The sequence below is a fragment of the Sciurus carolinensis genome, chromosome 14 (assembly GCF_902686445.1).
Source record: "Sciurus carolinensis chromosome 14, mSciCar1.2, whole genome shotgun sequence".
Taxonomy (NCBI): domain Eukaryota; kingdom Metazoa; phylum Chordata; class Mammalia; order Rodentia; family Sciuridae; genus Sciurus; species Sciurus carolinensis.
In genome coordinates, this window is record NC_062226.1 from 68,222,274 (window position 1) to 68,236,496 (window position 14,223).

Below are 14,223 nucleotides of genomic sequence, written 5' to 3' on the forward strand. Positions count from 1 at the left end.
AGCTTCAATAAATAGAAAGTTGGATGCCACTTTGGATGCAGACACATACCCAAGAATGTCAAAGACCAAACCTGATCAGACAAGGTTAAACCTAAATGTAGTTATATGTCCGACCAAGGTAAGAAAGTTAAACCAATGTCATGGTGTTATTTGGGGAAAAAACCCTAACACTTGGAATGGAACATAAAAATTGGTGAAGACCAGTGTTGCAGTAAAAAGTTCTGTAAAAGATGTCTTACGACAAGCCCCATGGAGAGAATCTCATCATCTCATCACAGGCACCTGGAGTTCTGGAACAAGGTTATACTATCAGCAACAAAGGCACATATGCCTTCTAAAAATACCCCGTGGCATGCTACTATACCATGGGATGGACAGAATGCGTGAATATGAGTCACAAAATGACCTTGAAACCAGAAGTGCCCATCATGAATTGGGTTCTGCCAGATGCACCAAATTGGAAATCTGATGGGCTCAACAACAATGGATATACTGGAAGCAATATATTTGGGATGAAGCATGAACATGGAGGTAGCTCAGACCTACTTGTGCCTATCATTGTTACATAAGCATGTCTCTTTGATCTCACATCTACATCTGTGTGAAGGATCCCTTATGACCCAGCTGAAGGAAGATGAAAACAAACTGAGTTTGGCTTACAAATAAATTGGCTCTGTATGTGAATGCAGCTGCACTGCCTTAAGGCATAGCTTTAAATGACAGAAGGAACAGAAAACCCTTCCAATGGGAAGAGCCCTGGGAAGTGCACCTGGTCATCCACTTTCCCAAGTTTAGAATATATAAATGGACTCCTGAGTAGTGCTAAATGGCCTATACAGATGATCAAAGTTCTGGAAGGGAAAAGATTAAAGAATCAAAGATAAGGAGGCTAGGATTCAGTCATGTAGATGGACATATGGGAGTGAGCATGAAGCATAAAGATGTTTTTGTTTGTTAACATCCACCAGTACAAATGATTAGCCAGTTAACATCAGCCAGTCTCTGTCATTGGCTACTGCAGTGTTGGCAGGATGGCACATGAACTAAGTGTGTGTATCTCCACAGCACATATAAAGATTGATTTAACTATTTCTACAACATATTCACAATGCCAGAGGCAGAGACCATCACTGAGCCCCCAGCATGGCACCACTCTTTGAGAACACAAACTGGCTATTTGGTGGCCAGTTGCACACATTGAACCTTTTCACCATGGAAAAGGCAAATGGGTCTTTCTTACTGAAATAGACAGCTTTTCCATGAGTTCAAGTTTGCCTTTCCTGTCCATAGGGTCCCATCAAATTACTGTCCAACTAAGTAGTACCTGATCCACTGGCATAGGATGCCACAAATAATCAAATCAGACCCAGAAGCTTACTTTACAACAAAAGCAGCACAGGAGTGGGCCCATGACCAAGATAATACCACATTGGTACTATCATAAACCACAGAACCCCCAAAATGCCAGCCTGACAGAGCGTTAGAATGACCTTCTAAAGGCATAAAGTACCAGCCCACAGATCACAGTCTGCAATGATGAGGTACTTTCAGAGTGTAGCATGTGGATTGCATCAAAGGCTTCTACAAATATTGGTCTCTGATAGGTCAAAGATAGCAACCTTAGTCTATAAAAGTCATAGTGACTAGTTACTTACTTAGGTCCTTTGATCATGATAGTTGGGTCACATTAATATGTAATCCATTGAAGCAGAGGCAATAACTGAGATGAGGGCAACCTATAATGGACAGTGTAGAAGAAAGATGAGTACCAATTGTGGCTCTGAGACCAAAGTAGCAGCATGGACTATAATTCATATCACTGTCTCCCTCTTCTGATTTCTCCTCAGGAAGTACATCAGTTAGTTTTCTGTTACTGTGGCAAACTATCCAATAAAATTTTAAAGGAGGAAAAATATTCATTTTGGTTCCTGATTTCAGAGGTTTCAGTCCAAGGACAGTTGACTCCATTGATTCTGGGCCTAAGATGAGACTATAATCATGGTGGAAGGGTGTGGTAGAGGAAAACAGCTCATCTCAGGAAGAGCAGCAATCAGAGAAAGAAAAATAGGGACTATAGACAAGTCTCCAAGGACAGAACCCCAAGGATCCATTCCCTACTTCCTACAATTTCTGCCACCTCCCAATAGACCAGTTAACTATGAAGTTATAATAGATTAATTCACTGATATGTTCAGGGCCCTCATGATCCAATTACTTCCCTATATCCCCACCTCTGAACATTACAGCGTTGAGGACCAACCCTTCAACAAGAAGCCTTTGAAGACATTCCAGATCCAGACCATAATAGGAAGGGAAGCCAACCTACATCGTGGTAAGATTATTCCCTGAATATGCATGACATGGATCTGAACAGCACTATGGTAGACAGAGCTGCATGGTCCAGTTTCTCCTTTAAGGAAAGACATGCTGCCTGACTGAAGGTCCTTGACAGATGACCTCCAGTCATCAGTTACTCCGGCACCAGCTTCAGATGCAGGTGCCCGAGGTCATGCACTTTCAAGTGCTGCCAACATCTGGTGGCTGAGTTTAGAAAGGAAATAAAGGCTGGTCCATTTGGGTTCCATGTGGAACACTCCAATGAGCAACTTTCAATCACACAGCTCACCACTGTGTGGACTGAAGCTTCATCAAGTCAGTTTCTTCCTGCCTAGTCCTATTTTCTTTTACTTTTCAGTTGTCAATTTCTAATGAACATTTTGTATACCAAACTCTATCTCATTGTTTGCTTCCAATTAACCCAACCTGTGGCAGTATTCAAGCAGAAGGAATAGACAAATATCATCTTAGACCCAGAATCAAATCAGTAACATTTATTGGACAATAATATGAGCCAGAAGCTTTGCCAAGTACATTATATTCATTATGTATTCTGGTATAGCCTAAGAAAACCAATATATCTATAGGACAGATAATAATATCACCCCCAATTTATTAATAAAAGAACCTCAGACAGAAAATTCATGCACCAAGGTCACATTTCTAGGAACTTGGAACCCATGCACTTGATCACTATATACATTAAAATTTAAATATCTTGAGATAAGAATATCTTTAAAAGTTGTGTAAGCTGGGATACATTACTCAAATATTAATCAATGAACATTAAGTGCTGGGGCTCCTAAAAGAAAATGATTATACATGTCAGTGGAGTGTTTTAAGGCAGATTAGTAATGATACTACTGGAAGCATGTGGGCTGGGTAGAGGGAAATCATAAGGAATAGTGCAGTACCACAGGCAGGCCTGGTAATGCTGGGGTGTTCTTCCCACCCCTAGGTCTGAAGGCAGCAGAGGAGGAAGTGGTTATAGGAACCCAGAGATAGAAGACTTGTGTAACATCTGACAGGATATGTGATGAAGACTGATGATGAAGAGCAGGAGCTAGAGAAGCCCCTTTGCTGACCCCCCCACCCCCCTGCTCTTCTGCCTGTACTTCCATTGGCTAAGCCTGACCAGGGGCCAGGAGCCCACAGGTCAACCTTCCCAGACAGAAAGCAGGGTTCAGAGGGTGAAGAGCTGGTTGAAGGATAAGCAGAAACTCTAGAACACACAGTGAGGTAGATAGTGGGTAAAGACACTGAGGATCCATGCAGACCTTCAGGCAAGACCTCTCAGTTTTGTTGGCAGAATCAGGACTTGAATCTTCTGACTCCACCCTTGTGTTTGCCAATCCTGCTGCTTAATGAAATCATAGAAGAGCAGATTTCTCACTGCACTGGCTCTTGCTAAATTAGAGAACAATCACACAGCTACATGGCCCCTACAACTTCCTCATGTGCTTATTTCACTTGCCCCCAGTAGACAAGTCAATCTTGTAGATTCCAGCTGATTTTCAATCTCCTCCACCCTGAGATTGAAATGTACCTCCTGAACATTTCATTTTCTAGAAACTTCTACGTGCCAGGAAAATATGAAGGAATCTTGCAAAAATGTACAAAATGTTCTTCTTCAAGGGGAAGGAAAAACATACATAGAAATAAGAAAAATCACAGGCTTTAAACTGAGGAATTAGAAAGTTCTGGTCTCTGATAAAAACCAATTCATGCAATTATACAGCAAAAAAATAAAAGGTCTTAATTAGAAGGAAAAAAGAGAAGGAAAGCATGGCACAAGGTTTTTTTTTTTTTGAGTATATAAGCCAGACCTTGCAATAGATGGATAGATAGAGATATATTTTTTCTCATTTAATCCTCCTCATGAGACTATGTAGTGAGTATGTATAAGATGCCTTTGAATTTAGTTTCTCAATATTCATTCTCCCTCTATCTAGAAACAGAAACTATAATTTCCTTTGGGAAATGTATCTTTCTTCATTCCTAACCATGAAGTTGAATGGTACATGTTGGTCATACTCCCATTTCTAGGATTAAGCCCTGACTGACTTGTACTAATCAGTATATCCTGTTACCCTTTATCAGTTTCTTATTGCTGCCACAATGAAATACTGTAGTCTGGGTGACTTCATAATAGAAGTTTATTTCCTCACAGTTCTGGATGCTGGAAGTCCAAGATCAAGGTATCAGCAGGTTTTGTTTCTCATGAAGTCTCTCTCTTTGGCTTGCAGATGACTTTCTTCTCCTCTGTGTCTCCTAGACAACCCCCTTCTATACTTGTCCTAATCTCTTACAAGGACACCAGTGATGCTGAATTACAGCCTGCCCATATAACTTCATTTTAATTTAATTACTTCTTTTAAAACCCTATTTCCACATACAATCATGGGAGGTTACTACTTCAACACATGAATTTGACAGGGAACACAATACAGCCTGTAACACTCCCTTTGAGCATAGTGATTGGTTCGGAGATGGGAAAGTATTCCAGTCAGAGTCCATGAGACTCACAGAAAAATAAGTTCAGACTTGTGGAAGAGAAGAGTTTCCTCACTTCCACTGGATTCCTACAGTCAGTCATTTTTATACCATGAGGAAAGTCAACTTACATCACATGGAGAAAGTCAGAAGAGAAGATTCAGGGAAACTACTTGAGTATAGGGTCTCAGTGGCTGGACTGCCGCTGGACTTATAAGATGTCTGAGTTAATAAATATCCTTTGGGTTTAAGTGAGCTCAGTTCATACTTTTATACATGATATACAACATCAATATTCCTAAGAGCATATCCTTTCTCTTTAGACTCACATAGGTAAGTGCTAGAATTTGCAACTGTCTCCAGCAGATGCTAAAGTTCTCACATTACCTGCTATATCAAGTTTACTATTTTCTCTCATTAGAGAATCACAAGGCTGCAAGCAAGTTACAACTGGCGACTCAACAATATTGTGCTTCTAATATCAGAATGTAGCTACCTATCCTTCCAGAAGTTATACATTTCCCCCAACATCCTCCAAATCTAGTGTTGTGAGAAGGCTACTCTAAAGCAGTTCAACCAGTCCAGAGTCTGTCTCTGTTGAAAACTCCAGAGGAAAGCCTGTGTGTCAGAAATACCATCTTCAGTAAACCTCCTAAAGAAAGCAAAGCCTTACACTTCCCAGAGTCATAGTTATTTTCAAAGGGCAATGACTTTGTTGCCCTCCTTCATTTCAATTGAACTTGACATGTTTACTGTGCCAGGCACTCTGTAAGTGCTGTAGGGGATCTAAAGATAAATATGACAAGGTCCCTGCATTGGGGATGCTCACAGTTAGGAAAGTCTGCCAACAGCTAACAAAAACACAAAAAGGAGTAACTGGAAATTAGATCTTTTATCACTTTGGAATAAGTATCTTTGTTCAGAAAAGCTAAGGAGAATAGGATGCCTCAGGCTCGTAGCTGCTATCGTCTTTGGATGGGGAGGTGACATCATTAACGAGTAGCTGTTGATCTCTGAAGTCTATTATAAGCACATAGTATTTTCTGATTTTAATTCTTTAGGATACATACCAAGGGGTGGCATAGCTGGGTCACATTGTGGTTTTATTCCTAGTTTTTTGAGGAATCTTCATACTACTTTCCAGAGTGATTGTATTAAATTTCAGTCCCACCAACACTGTATGACTGTACCTTATTCCCCACATCCTTGCCAACTTTTTTGGTTCTTAATGTTCTTGATGATTGCCATTCTCATTGGAGTAAGATGCAATCTCAGCATAGTTGTGATTCATATTTCCCAGATTGCTAGGATGTTGAACATTTTTTTCATATATTTGTTGGCCCTATGTATTTCTTCTTTTAAGAAGTGTCTGTTTAGTTCTTTTGCCCATTTATTAATTCAGGTGGTTTTCTTTTTGGTATTACATATTTTGAGTTCTTTACATATTCTGAATATTTATCCTCTGTCAGAAAAGCAACTGGCAAAGATCCTCTCCATTCTGTAGGCTCTTCTCATGCTCTCAATTGTTTCCTTTGCCATACGGAAGCTTTTAACTCTGATGCAACCTCACTTATTGATTCTTTATTTTATTTCTTGAGCTTAAATAAGCATACTATAGTAATACCAGCATATCAATGTTTATAGTAGCATAATTCACAATAGCCAACATATGAAATCAGCCCAAGTGCCCATCAATGGATGAATAGACAAAGAAAATGTTGTGTATATACACAACAGAGTTTTACTCAACCACAAAGAATAAAACTGTGCTATTTGCTGGTAAATGGATAGAACTAGAGAACATAATGCTAAGTGAAATAAGTCACACCCAGAAAGGGTTGAATGTTTTCTCTCATATAGGGAAGCTAGGATAAAAAAGTGGGGGAATCCCACAAAATTAGAAGGGAGATAAGTACAGTAGAGTAATTGGATTGATAGGGAGGGAGGAGGGATGGGAAAGGTGAAATGAAATTGACCCAATTATGTTTTGTACTCTGTGAATATACTAAAATGAATTTCACCTTTATGTATATCTATAAAGTGCTAGTTAAAAAATAACTATAAATAAATAGAAGGAAGACCAATAGAGTAGAAAAAGAACAGGGGAAGAGAAAACTAGAGAGAAAGAAGTTCTAGGGATTCAAATGTAGCAAGTTATATTTCATGCATGTGTGATTATATCAAAATGAACCCCATGATTATGTATAACTACAATGCACTAATAAAAACATAAAAAATAAGTACATAGTACTTTCAGTTTTCCACCACTAACTTTAAAATACTTTTACCACAATTCACAAGGAAAAAAGCATAGAAAAGCATAGAACCATATGGGTATCTGACACTTCCTTATACCCTGCCCCCTTTACTGAAGGAAAGAAATTAGACTGTAACCCTAATAATGAGGGGATACCATGAAACACATAAAAAAAGATAAAAACAGAGAATTAAGTTCACCCAAAAATTGTCTTAAGAAAGTCACTGTTTCAAAAACATGTTTGTCTTCTTGAGGTAATCTGATTATGTGGTTTATAACTTGAAGAGACTGGCTTTTTTCCTTCAGTTTTGAATCATTCCCTTATTATATGATCTGAAGACTGAGGATCCATGGTAAAAAAGAAAATTTAAATGCTTAGGAGGACCCCAGAGAGAAAGAAGCTACTTGAAATTTAGAGTGCCAAAGGATTTTTCAGTGATGGTATCCAAAAGCACAATTCAATTATATATCTTAGTGTTTATAATATAATTGAATAGTTAATTGAATAGTATACTGGGAATGTTATTAAATGCTTTAGAATTGTAAAATTTACTTGAACAGACTCTTTGGTTACAAAGTTCACAGATCAGAGAAAACCTTATCAACATTTAGTTCTGACCCACCAAATCATGATTGGAAAAAAAAAAGATGACTTTTCCGCTTTTCTTAAAATCAATATAAAGAATAGTCCACCCAGACAGAAATTAGCTTTCTTAAAGTAGCATTTTGCAATAGGGCAGTAACTTGCTTTGATTAGCCCAATCAGAGTAGCAGAATCTTGACTATAGTACCAGGTGTGTTCCTTATCTATAGCATTACCGGAGGGATGCTTTTACTGAGAGATACATCCAATCTTCTATATGAAGTAAGAATGGTATGCACTGACCCTAGCATAGCCGCCCCACACCCAGTACTGTATAAGGGAATTCTGAATATATATTTCTACTTCCTCATCCTTATGACTCCATGTGAACTTTCCAAGGATGCAGCTCAGAGAATGGTCCTATTGGACTTTGCTTGCATCTACATTCTATTTCTCCTCTTTGGTCTTTATTCTGCAACACCCCACAGTATTCTGTATGGTAATGATCATATTAAGGTCCCAGATCACCAATACAGTCCTCTAATACTCTGTCTTAAATGGCTGTGTAAATTAACTAGCATCTAGGAAATGACCCTTCTCTACAATGACATGGTTTAAAACTTTCCCTCTGACCCAATTGCCTCTCAATGTGGTTCACCTATAGAGATGGGGGCAGTGATTGCAATTTACTTTTGGGGAGATGAGATACTTCCACAATGGCATTTGGGTTGAACCTGGAGCAGAAACCAACATCTACCAGGATCCAATAACCAATATCCTCTTCAGCTGCTACAGTTCATGTTGTTTATTTATTTATTTTTATTTATTATTCATTGCTACATTTGTGCCTGAAATCTTCAATATTATCAAATAATTGGAACTCTGGAGTAATGAGGTAGTTCCTACTCTCAGGGAGTCACAAGCTATCTGGGGAGTCAGAACAAGAGGCATGCTGTAAACCTGTAAAAAGACGCTTTTTAAATTTTTTTATTTGTTCTAATTAGTTATACATGACAGTAGAATGCATTTATGCATTTTGATAAATTATACGTAAATGGAGTTTAGTTCCTCATTTTTCTGATTGTACATGTAGGATCACATCAGTCATATATATACATGAGGTAATAATGTCTGTTTTACTCTACTCTCCTTCCTACCCCTATACCCCTTCCCCTCCCTTTACTACCCTCTACCTAATCAAAAGTAACTCTATTCTTCCCTAGTGCCACACCCCCTTATTGTGATTTAACATCCACATATCAGAGAAAACAATCAGCCTTTGACTTTTTGGGTTTTGCTTAGCATGATATTCTCCAACTCTATCTATTTACCCACAAATGCCATAATTTCATTCTTCTTTAAAGATGAAAAATATTCTATCATATATATAAAGAAAATAAATGTACAGGACCTGCCTGCACCCACATGGAACAGCACACTGCCCAGGCCCAGGTCCGGCCTGTGGAACTCCAACAAAGCCTTGCCCCGTGGACTCAGCCCAGCGCTATGACTCCCCATCTACCAATACATGGGGACACCTGTGCCCACCATCATGGATTATCACTGACTCAGACACCACCATCTTTAGTTGGGACAACTCACATCCTGGGACACTGCACTATCAAGTACCTTTCGTACATCAGGCTACTTAAGACTGGGAGGTTTGAATAGTATATTACAGTTTTGTTGTAGATTTATTATTATTATTTTTCCTACTTTTCTATGTTTTTATTAATTTTCTCACTATTTTTTTCTTATCTATGTTTTCTTGGAGTCTCTCTCTCTCTTTTCTCATACTAACCACTAACTTCTTTTGATTCTGCCTTCACACTTCCTATGATCTAGTACCTCTAAATGCTCACTTATTATCTCACTAACATTACATCCTACACTGCTCCCCATCCTCTTTGTCCACCATTAGAAATTGTGGAATTTATCAAAAACCTTTTGTTCATGCTATAGATAATAATAGAGTGCATCATCTCTGTTTATTACGACAATACTGTTAATATCTTAATAAGGGCTATTTGGGTTAAGGTCGCATATTGTTTGTATTGTGTGCTGCTAATATTGATCTCCCCCTTTAAGGTGAGGTATTGGACACCTGCAGGGACACTATTAACCTATAGGGGGTACGTGTAATACCTCCACACTGCTAGAGGGAAGATACAGGAACAGCATGAAAAAACAAGGGAAGAAAGCACCCCAAACAAACCAAGATGCTATATTAACAGAATCCATTGGCAGGATGGAGGAAGAAATGTCAGAAAGGGAGTTCAGAATGTGCATAATTAAAATGATCCACAAAGTAAAGGATGATATAAGAGGGCAAATGCAGGCAATGAATGATGACTCCAATAAGCAGTTAAAAGAGCAAATAGGAAGCAAAAGATTATTTTAACAGAGACAGAGGTTCTGGAAAACAAACAGAAATCCTTGAAATGAAGGAAACAATAAACCAAATTAAAAATTCATTAGAAAGCATCAGCAAAGGACTAGATCATTTGGAAGACAGAACTTCAGACAATGAAGACAAAATACTTAATCTTGAAAATAAAGTTGACCACACAGATAAGATGGGAAGAAATCATGAACAAAACATTCAGGAATTATGGGATAACATGAAAAGACCAACTTTAAGAATTATTGGGATTGAGGAAGGCACAGAAATACAAATGAAAGACATGAACAATATATTCAATGAAATAATATCAGAAAATTTCCCAGACCTGAAGAATGAAATGGAAAATCAAATATAAGAGGCTTACAGGACACCAAATGTACAAAATTACAACAGATCCACACCAAGGCACATTATAACAAAAATGCCCAATATACAAAACAAAGATAGAGTCTTAAAGGCCATGAGAGAAAACTATCAGATTACATATAAGGGAAAACCAATATGGATATCAGCAAATTTCTCAGCCCAGACCCTAAAAACTAGAAAGGACTAGAACAACATATTTCAAGCTCTAAAAGAACATGGATGCAAACCAAGAATCTTATACCCAGCAAAACTAACCTTCAGATTTAGTAACAAAATAAAATCATTTCATAATAAACAAAAGTTAAAAGAACTTACAAGTAGAAAGTCTGCACTATAGAACATTCTCAGCAAAATATTCCATGAAGAGGAAATGAAAAACAAAAATGAAAGTCAGCAAAGGAGGAACTACACTAAAGGAAAAAAAAAAAAAGGAGAAACTAAGGCAAGTTAAAAACCAAAAATAAGCCAAAATGACTGGGAAAATAAATCATATCTCAATAATAACCCTGAATGTTAATAACCTAAACATATTCATCAAAAGACATAGACTGACAGATTGGATATTTTGAAAAGATCCAACAATATGCTGCCTTCAAGGGACTCATCTCATAAGAAAAGACATCCACAGACTGGAGGTGAAAGGAAGGGAAGAAACATACCACACACGGACTCAGGATAAAAGCAGGAGTCCCCATCCTCACATCAGGTAAAAAGGACTCAAGCCAAAATTAGTCAGAAGAACATTTTATACTGCTTGAGAGAACCATAAACCAACAAATCATAATGATCCTAAATATTTATGCCCCAAACAATAGAGCATCTATGTATGTCAAACAGACCCTTCTCAATTTCAGTAATCAAATAGACCACAACACAATATACTGGGCGACTTTACACACTTCTCTCACCACTTGATAGATCTTCCAAACAAAAACTGAAAAAAGAAACCATAGAACTCAATAACACAATCAATAATTTAGACTTAACAGACATATATAGAATATTACATCCATCAATGAGCACATACACTTTCTTCTCAGCAGCACATGGATCCTTCTCTAAAATAGACCATATGTTATGCCACAAACCACTCTTAGCAAATACAAAAAAATTATAGATATTACCTTGTATTCTATAAGATCACAATGGAATGAAATTAGAAATCAATGATAAAATAAGAAATAGAAACTGCTCCAACACCTGGAGACTAAATAATACAGTATTGAATGATGCATTCATAGCAGAAGACATCAGGGAGGTGATGAAAGAAATCTTAGAGATAAATGAGAAAAATGATATAACATATCAAAATCTCTGGGACACTATGAAAGCAATACTAAGAAAAAAATTCATTGTATGGAACTCATTCAATACAAGAATAAGAAGTCAACAAATAAGGGACCTAGTATTATAGCTCAAATTCCTAGAAAAAGAAGAACAGATCAACACCAAAAGTAGTAGAGGACAGGATATAGTTAAAATCACAGTTGAAATCAATGAAACTGAAACAAAACAACACAAAAATTTGACAAAACAAAATGTTGGGTTTTTTTCCTATTTTTTTTTTATTATAAACAAATGGGATACATGTTGTTTCTCTGTTTGGAGTAAAGGCATACCATTTGTATAATCATAAATTTATATAGGGTAATGTTGTTTGATTCATTCTGTTATTTCCTCCCTTCCCCCACCCCTCCCACCCCTCTTTTCCCTCTATACAGTCCTTCCTTCCTCCATTCTTGACCCCTCCCACCCCCCCATTATGTGTCATCATCCACTTATCAGTGAGTTCATTTGTCCTTTGGTTTTTTGAGATTGGCTTATCTCACTTAGCATGATATTCTCCAATTTCATCCATTTGCCTGCAAATGCCATAATTTTATCATTCTTTATGGCTGAGTAATATTCCATTGTATATATAAAACTGGAAATCCATATTCAACAGAATGAAATTAAACCCCTATCTCTCACCTTGCACAAAACTCAACTCAAAATGGATCAAGGGCCTCAGAATCACACCAGAGACCCTGCATCTTATAGAAGGAAAAGTAGGTCCAAATCTTCAACATGTCGGCTTAGGATCAGACTTCCTTAACAGGACTCCTATAGCACAAGAAATAAAAGCAAGAATCAACAACTGGGATAGATTCACACTAAAAAACTTTCTCTCAACAAAGGAAACTATCAGCAATGTGAAGAGAGAGCCTACAGAGTGGGAGAAAATCTTTGCCACTCATACTTCAAATAGAGTACTAATTTCCAGAATATATAAAGAACTATAAAAACACTACACCAAGAATACAAATAATCCAATCAACAAATGGGCTAAGGAAATGAACAGACACTTCACAGCAGAAGATGTACAAGCAATAAACAGATATATGAAAAAATGTTCCACATCGCTAGTAATAAGAAAAATGCAAATCAAACTACCCTAAGATTTCATCTCACCCCAATTAGAATGGCGATTATCAAGAACACAAGCAACAATAGGTGTTGGCGAGGATGGGGGGGAAAGGTACACTCATACATTGCTGGTGGGGTTGCAAATTAGTGCAGCCACTCTGGAAAGCTGTATGGAGATTCCTTAGGAAACTTGGAATGGAAACACCATTTGACCCAGCTATCCCACTCCTTGGCCTATACCCAAAGGACTTAAAATCAGCATACTACAGAGATACAACCACAACAATGTTCATAGCTGCTCAATTCACCATAGCCAGATTGTGGAACCAACCTAGATGTCCTTTAATTGATGAATGGATAAAGAAACTATGGTATATATATATATATATATATATATATATATATATATATACACAAAAGTTTTGTATATATATATATATATATATATATATATATATATATACAAAAGTTGGTTTTTTGAAAAAATAAACAAAATTGAAAAACCCATACATACACTAAGAGAAGGAGAAAGAAAAAACAAATTACTAAAATTCACGATGAAAAGGGAAATAGTGTATTATTGAAATATACAATATAATTAGAAGCTATTTTGAAAACCTATACTCCAACAAAATAGAAAATCTCAAAGACATCTACAGGTTTCTAGAGACATATGATCCGCCAAACCTGAATCAGGAGGACATACATAATTTAAACAGATCAATTTCAAGAAGAAGCCTTTAAAAGCATACCAACCAAGAAAAGCCCAGAACCAGATGAATTCTAAGTGAGTTCTACAAGATCTTCAAAGAAGAACTAATTCCAATACTCCTCAAACTAGTCCATGAAATAGATAAGGAGGTCACCCTTTCAAACTCATTCTATGAAGCTAGTATCACCCTGATAACAAAATCAGACAAAGACACATCAAGGATAGAAAACTTCAGACCAATACCTCTGATGAACATAGATACAAAAATTCTTAACAAAATTCTGGCAAATCGCATACCAAAATATATTAAAAAGATAGTGCACCATGATCAATTGGGTTTCATCCCAGGGATGCAAGGTTGGTTCAACATCAGGAAATCAATAGATATAATTCACCACATCAACAGACTTAAAGTTAAGAATCATGTAATTATTTCAATAGATGCAGAAAAAGCATCTGATAAAACATAGCACACCTTTATTCTCAAAACACTAGAAAAAATAGGGATAGTAGGAACACACCTCAACATTGTAAAGGTGATCTATGCTACATGATGACCGACATCATTTCTAAATGGAGAAAAACTGCAAGTATTCCCTCTTAAAACTGGAACAAAACAAGGATGCCCTCTATCACCACTTCTATTCAACATCATCCTTGAAACT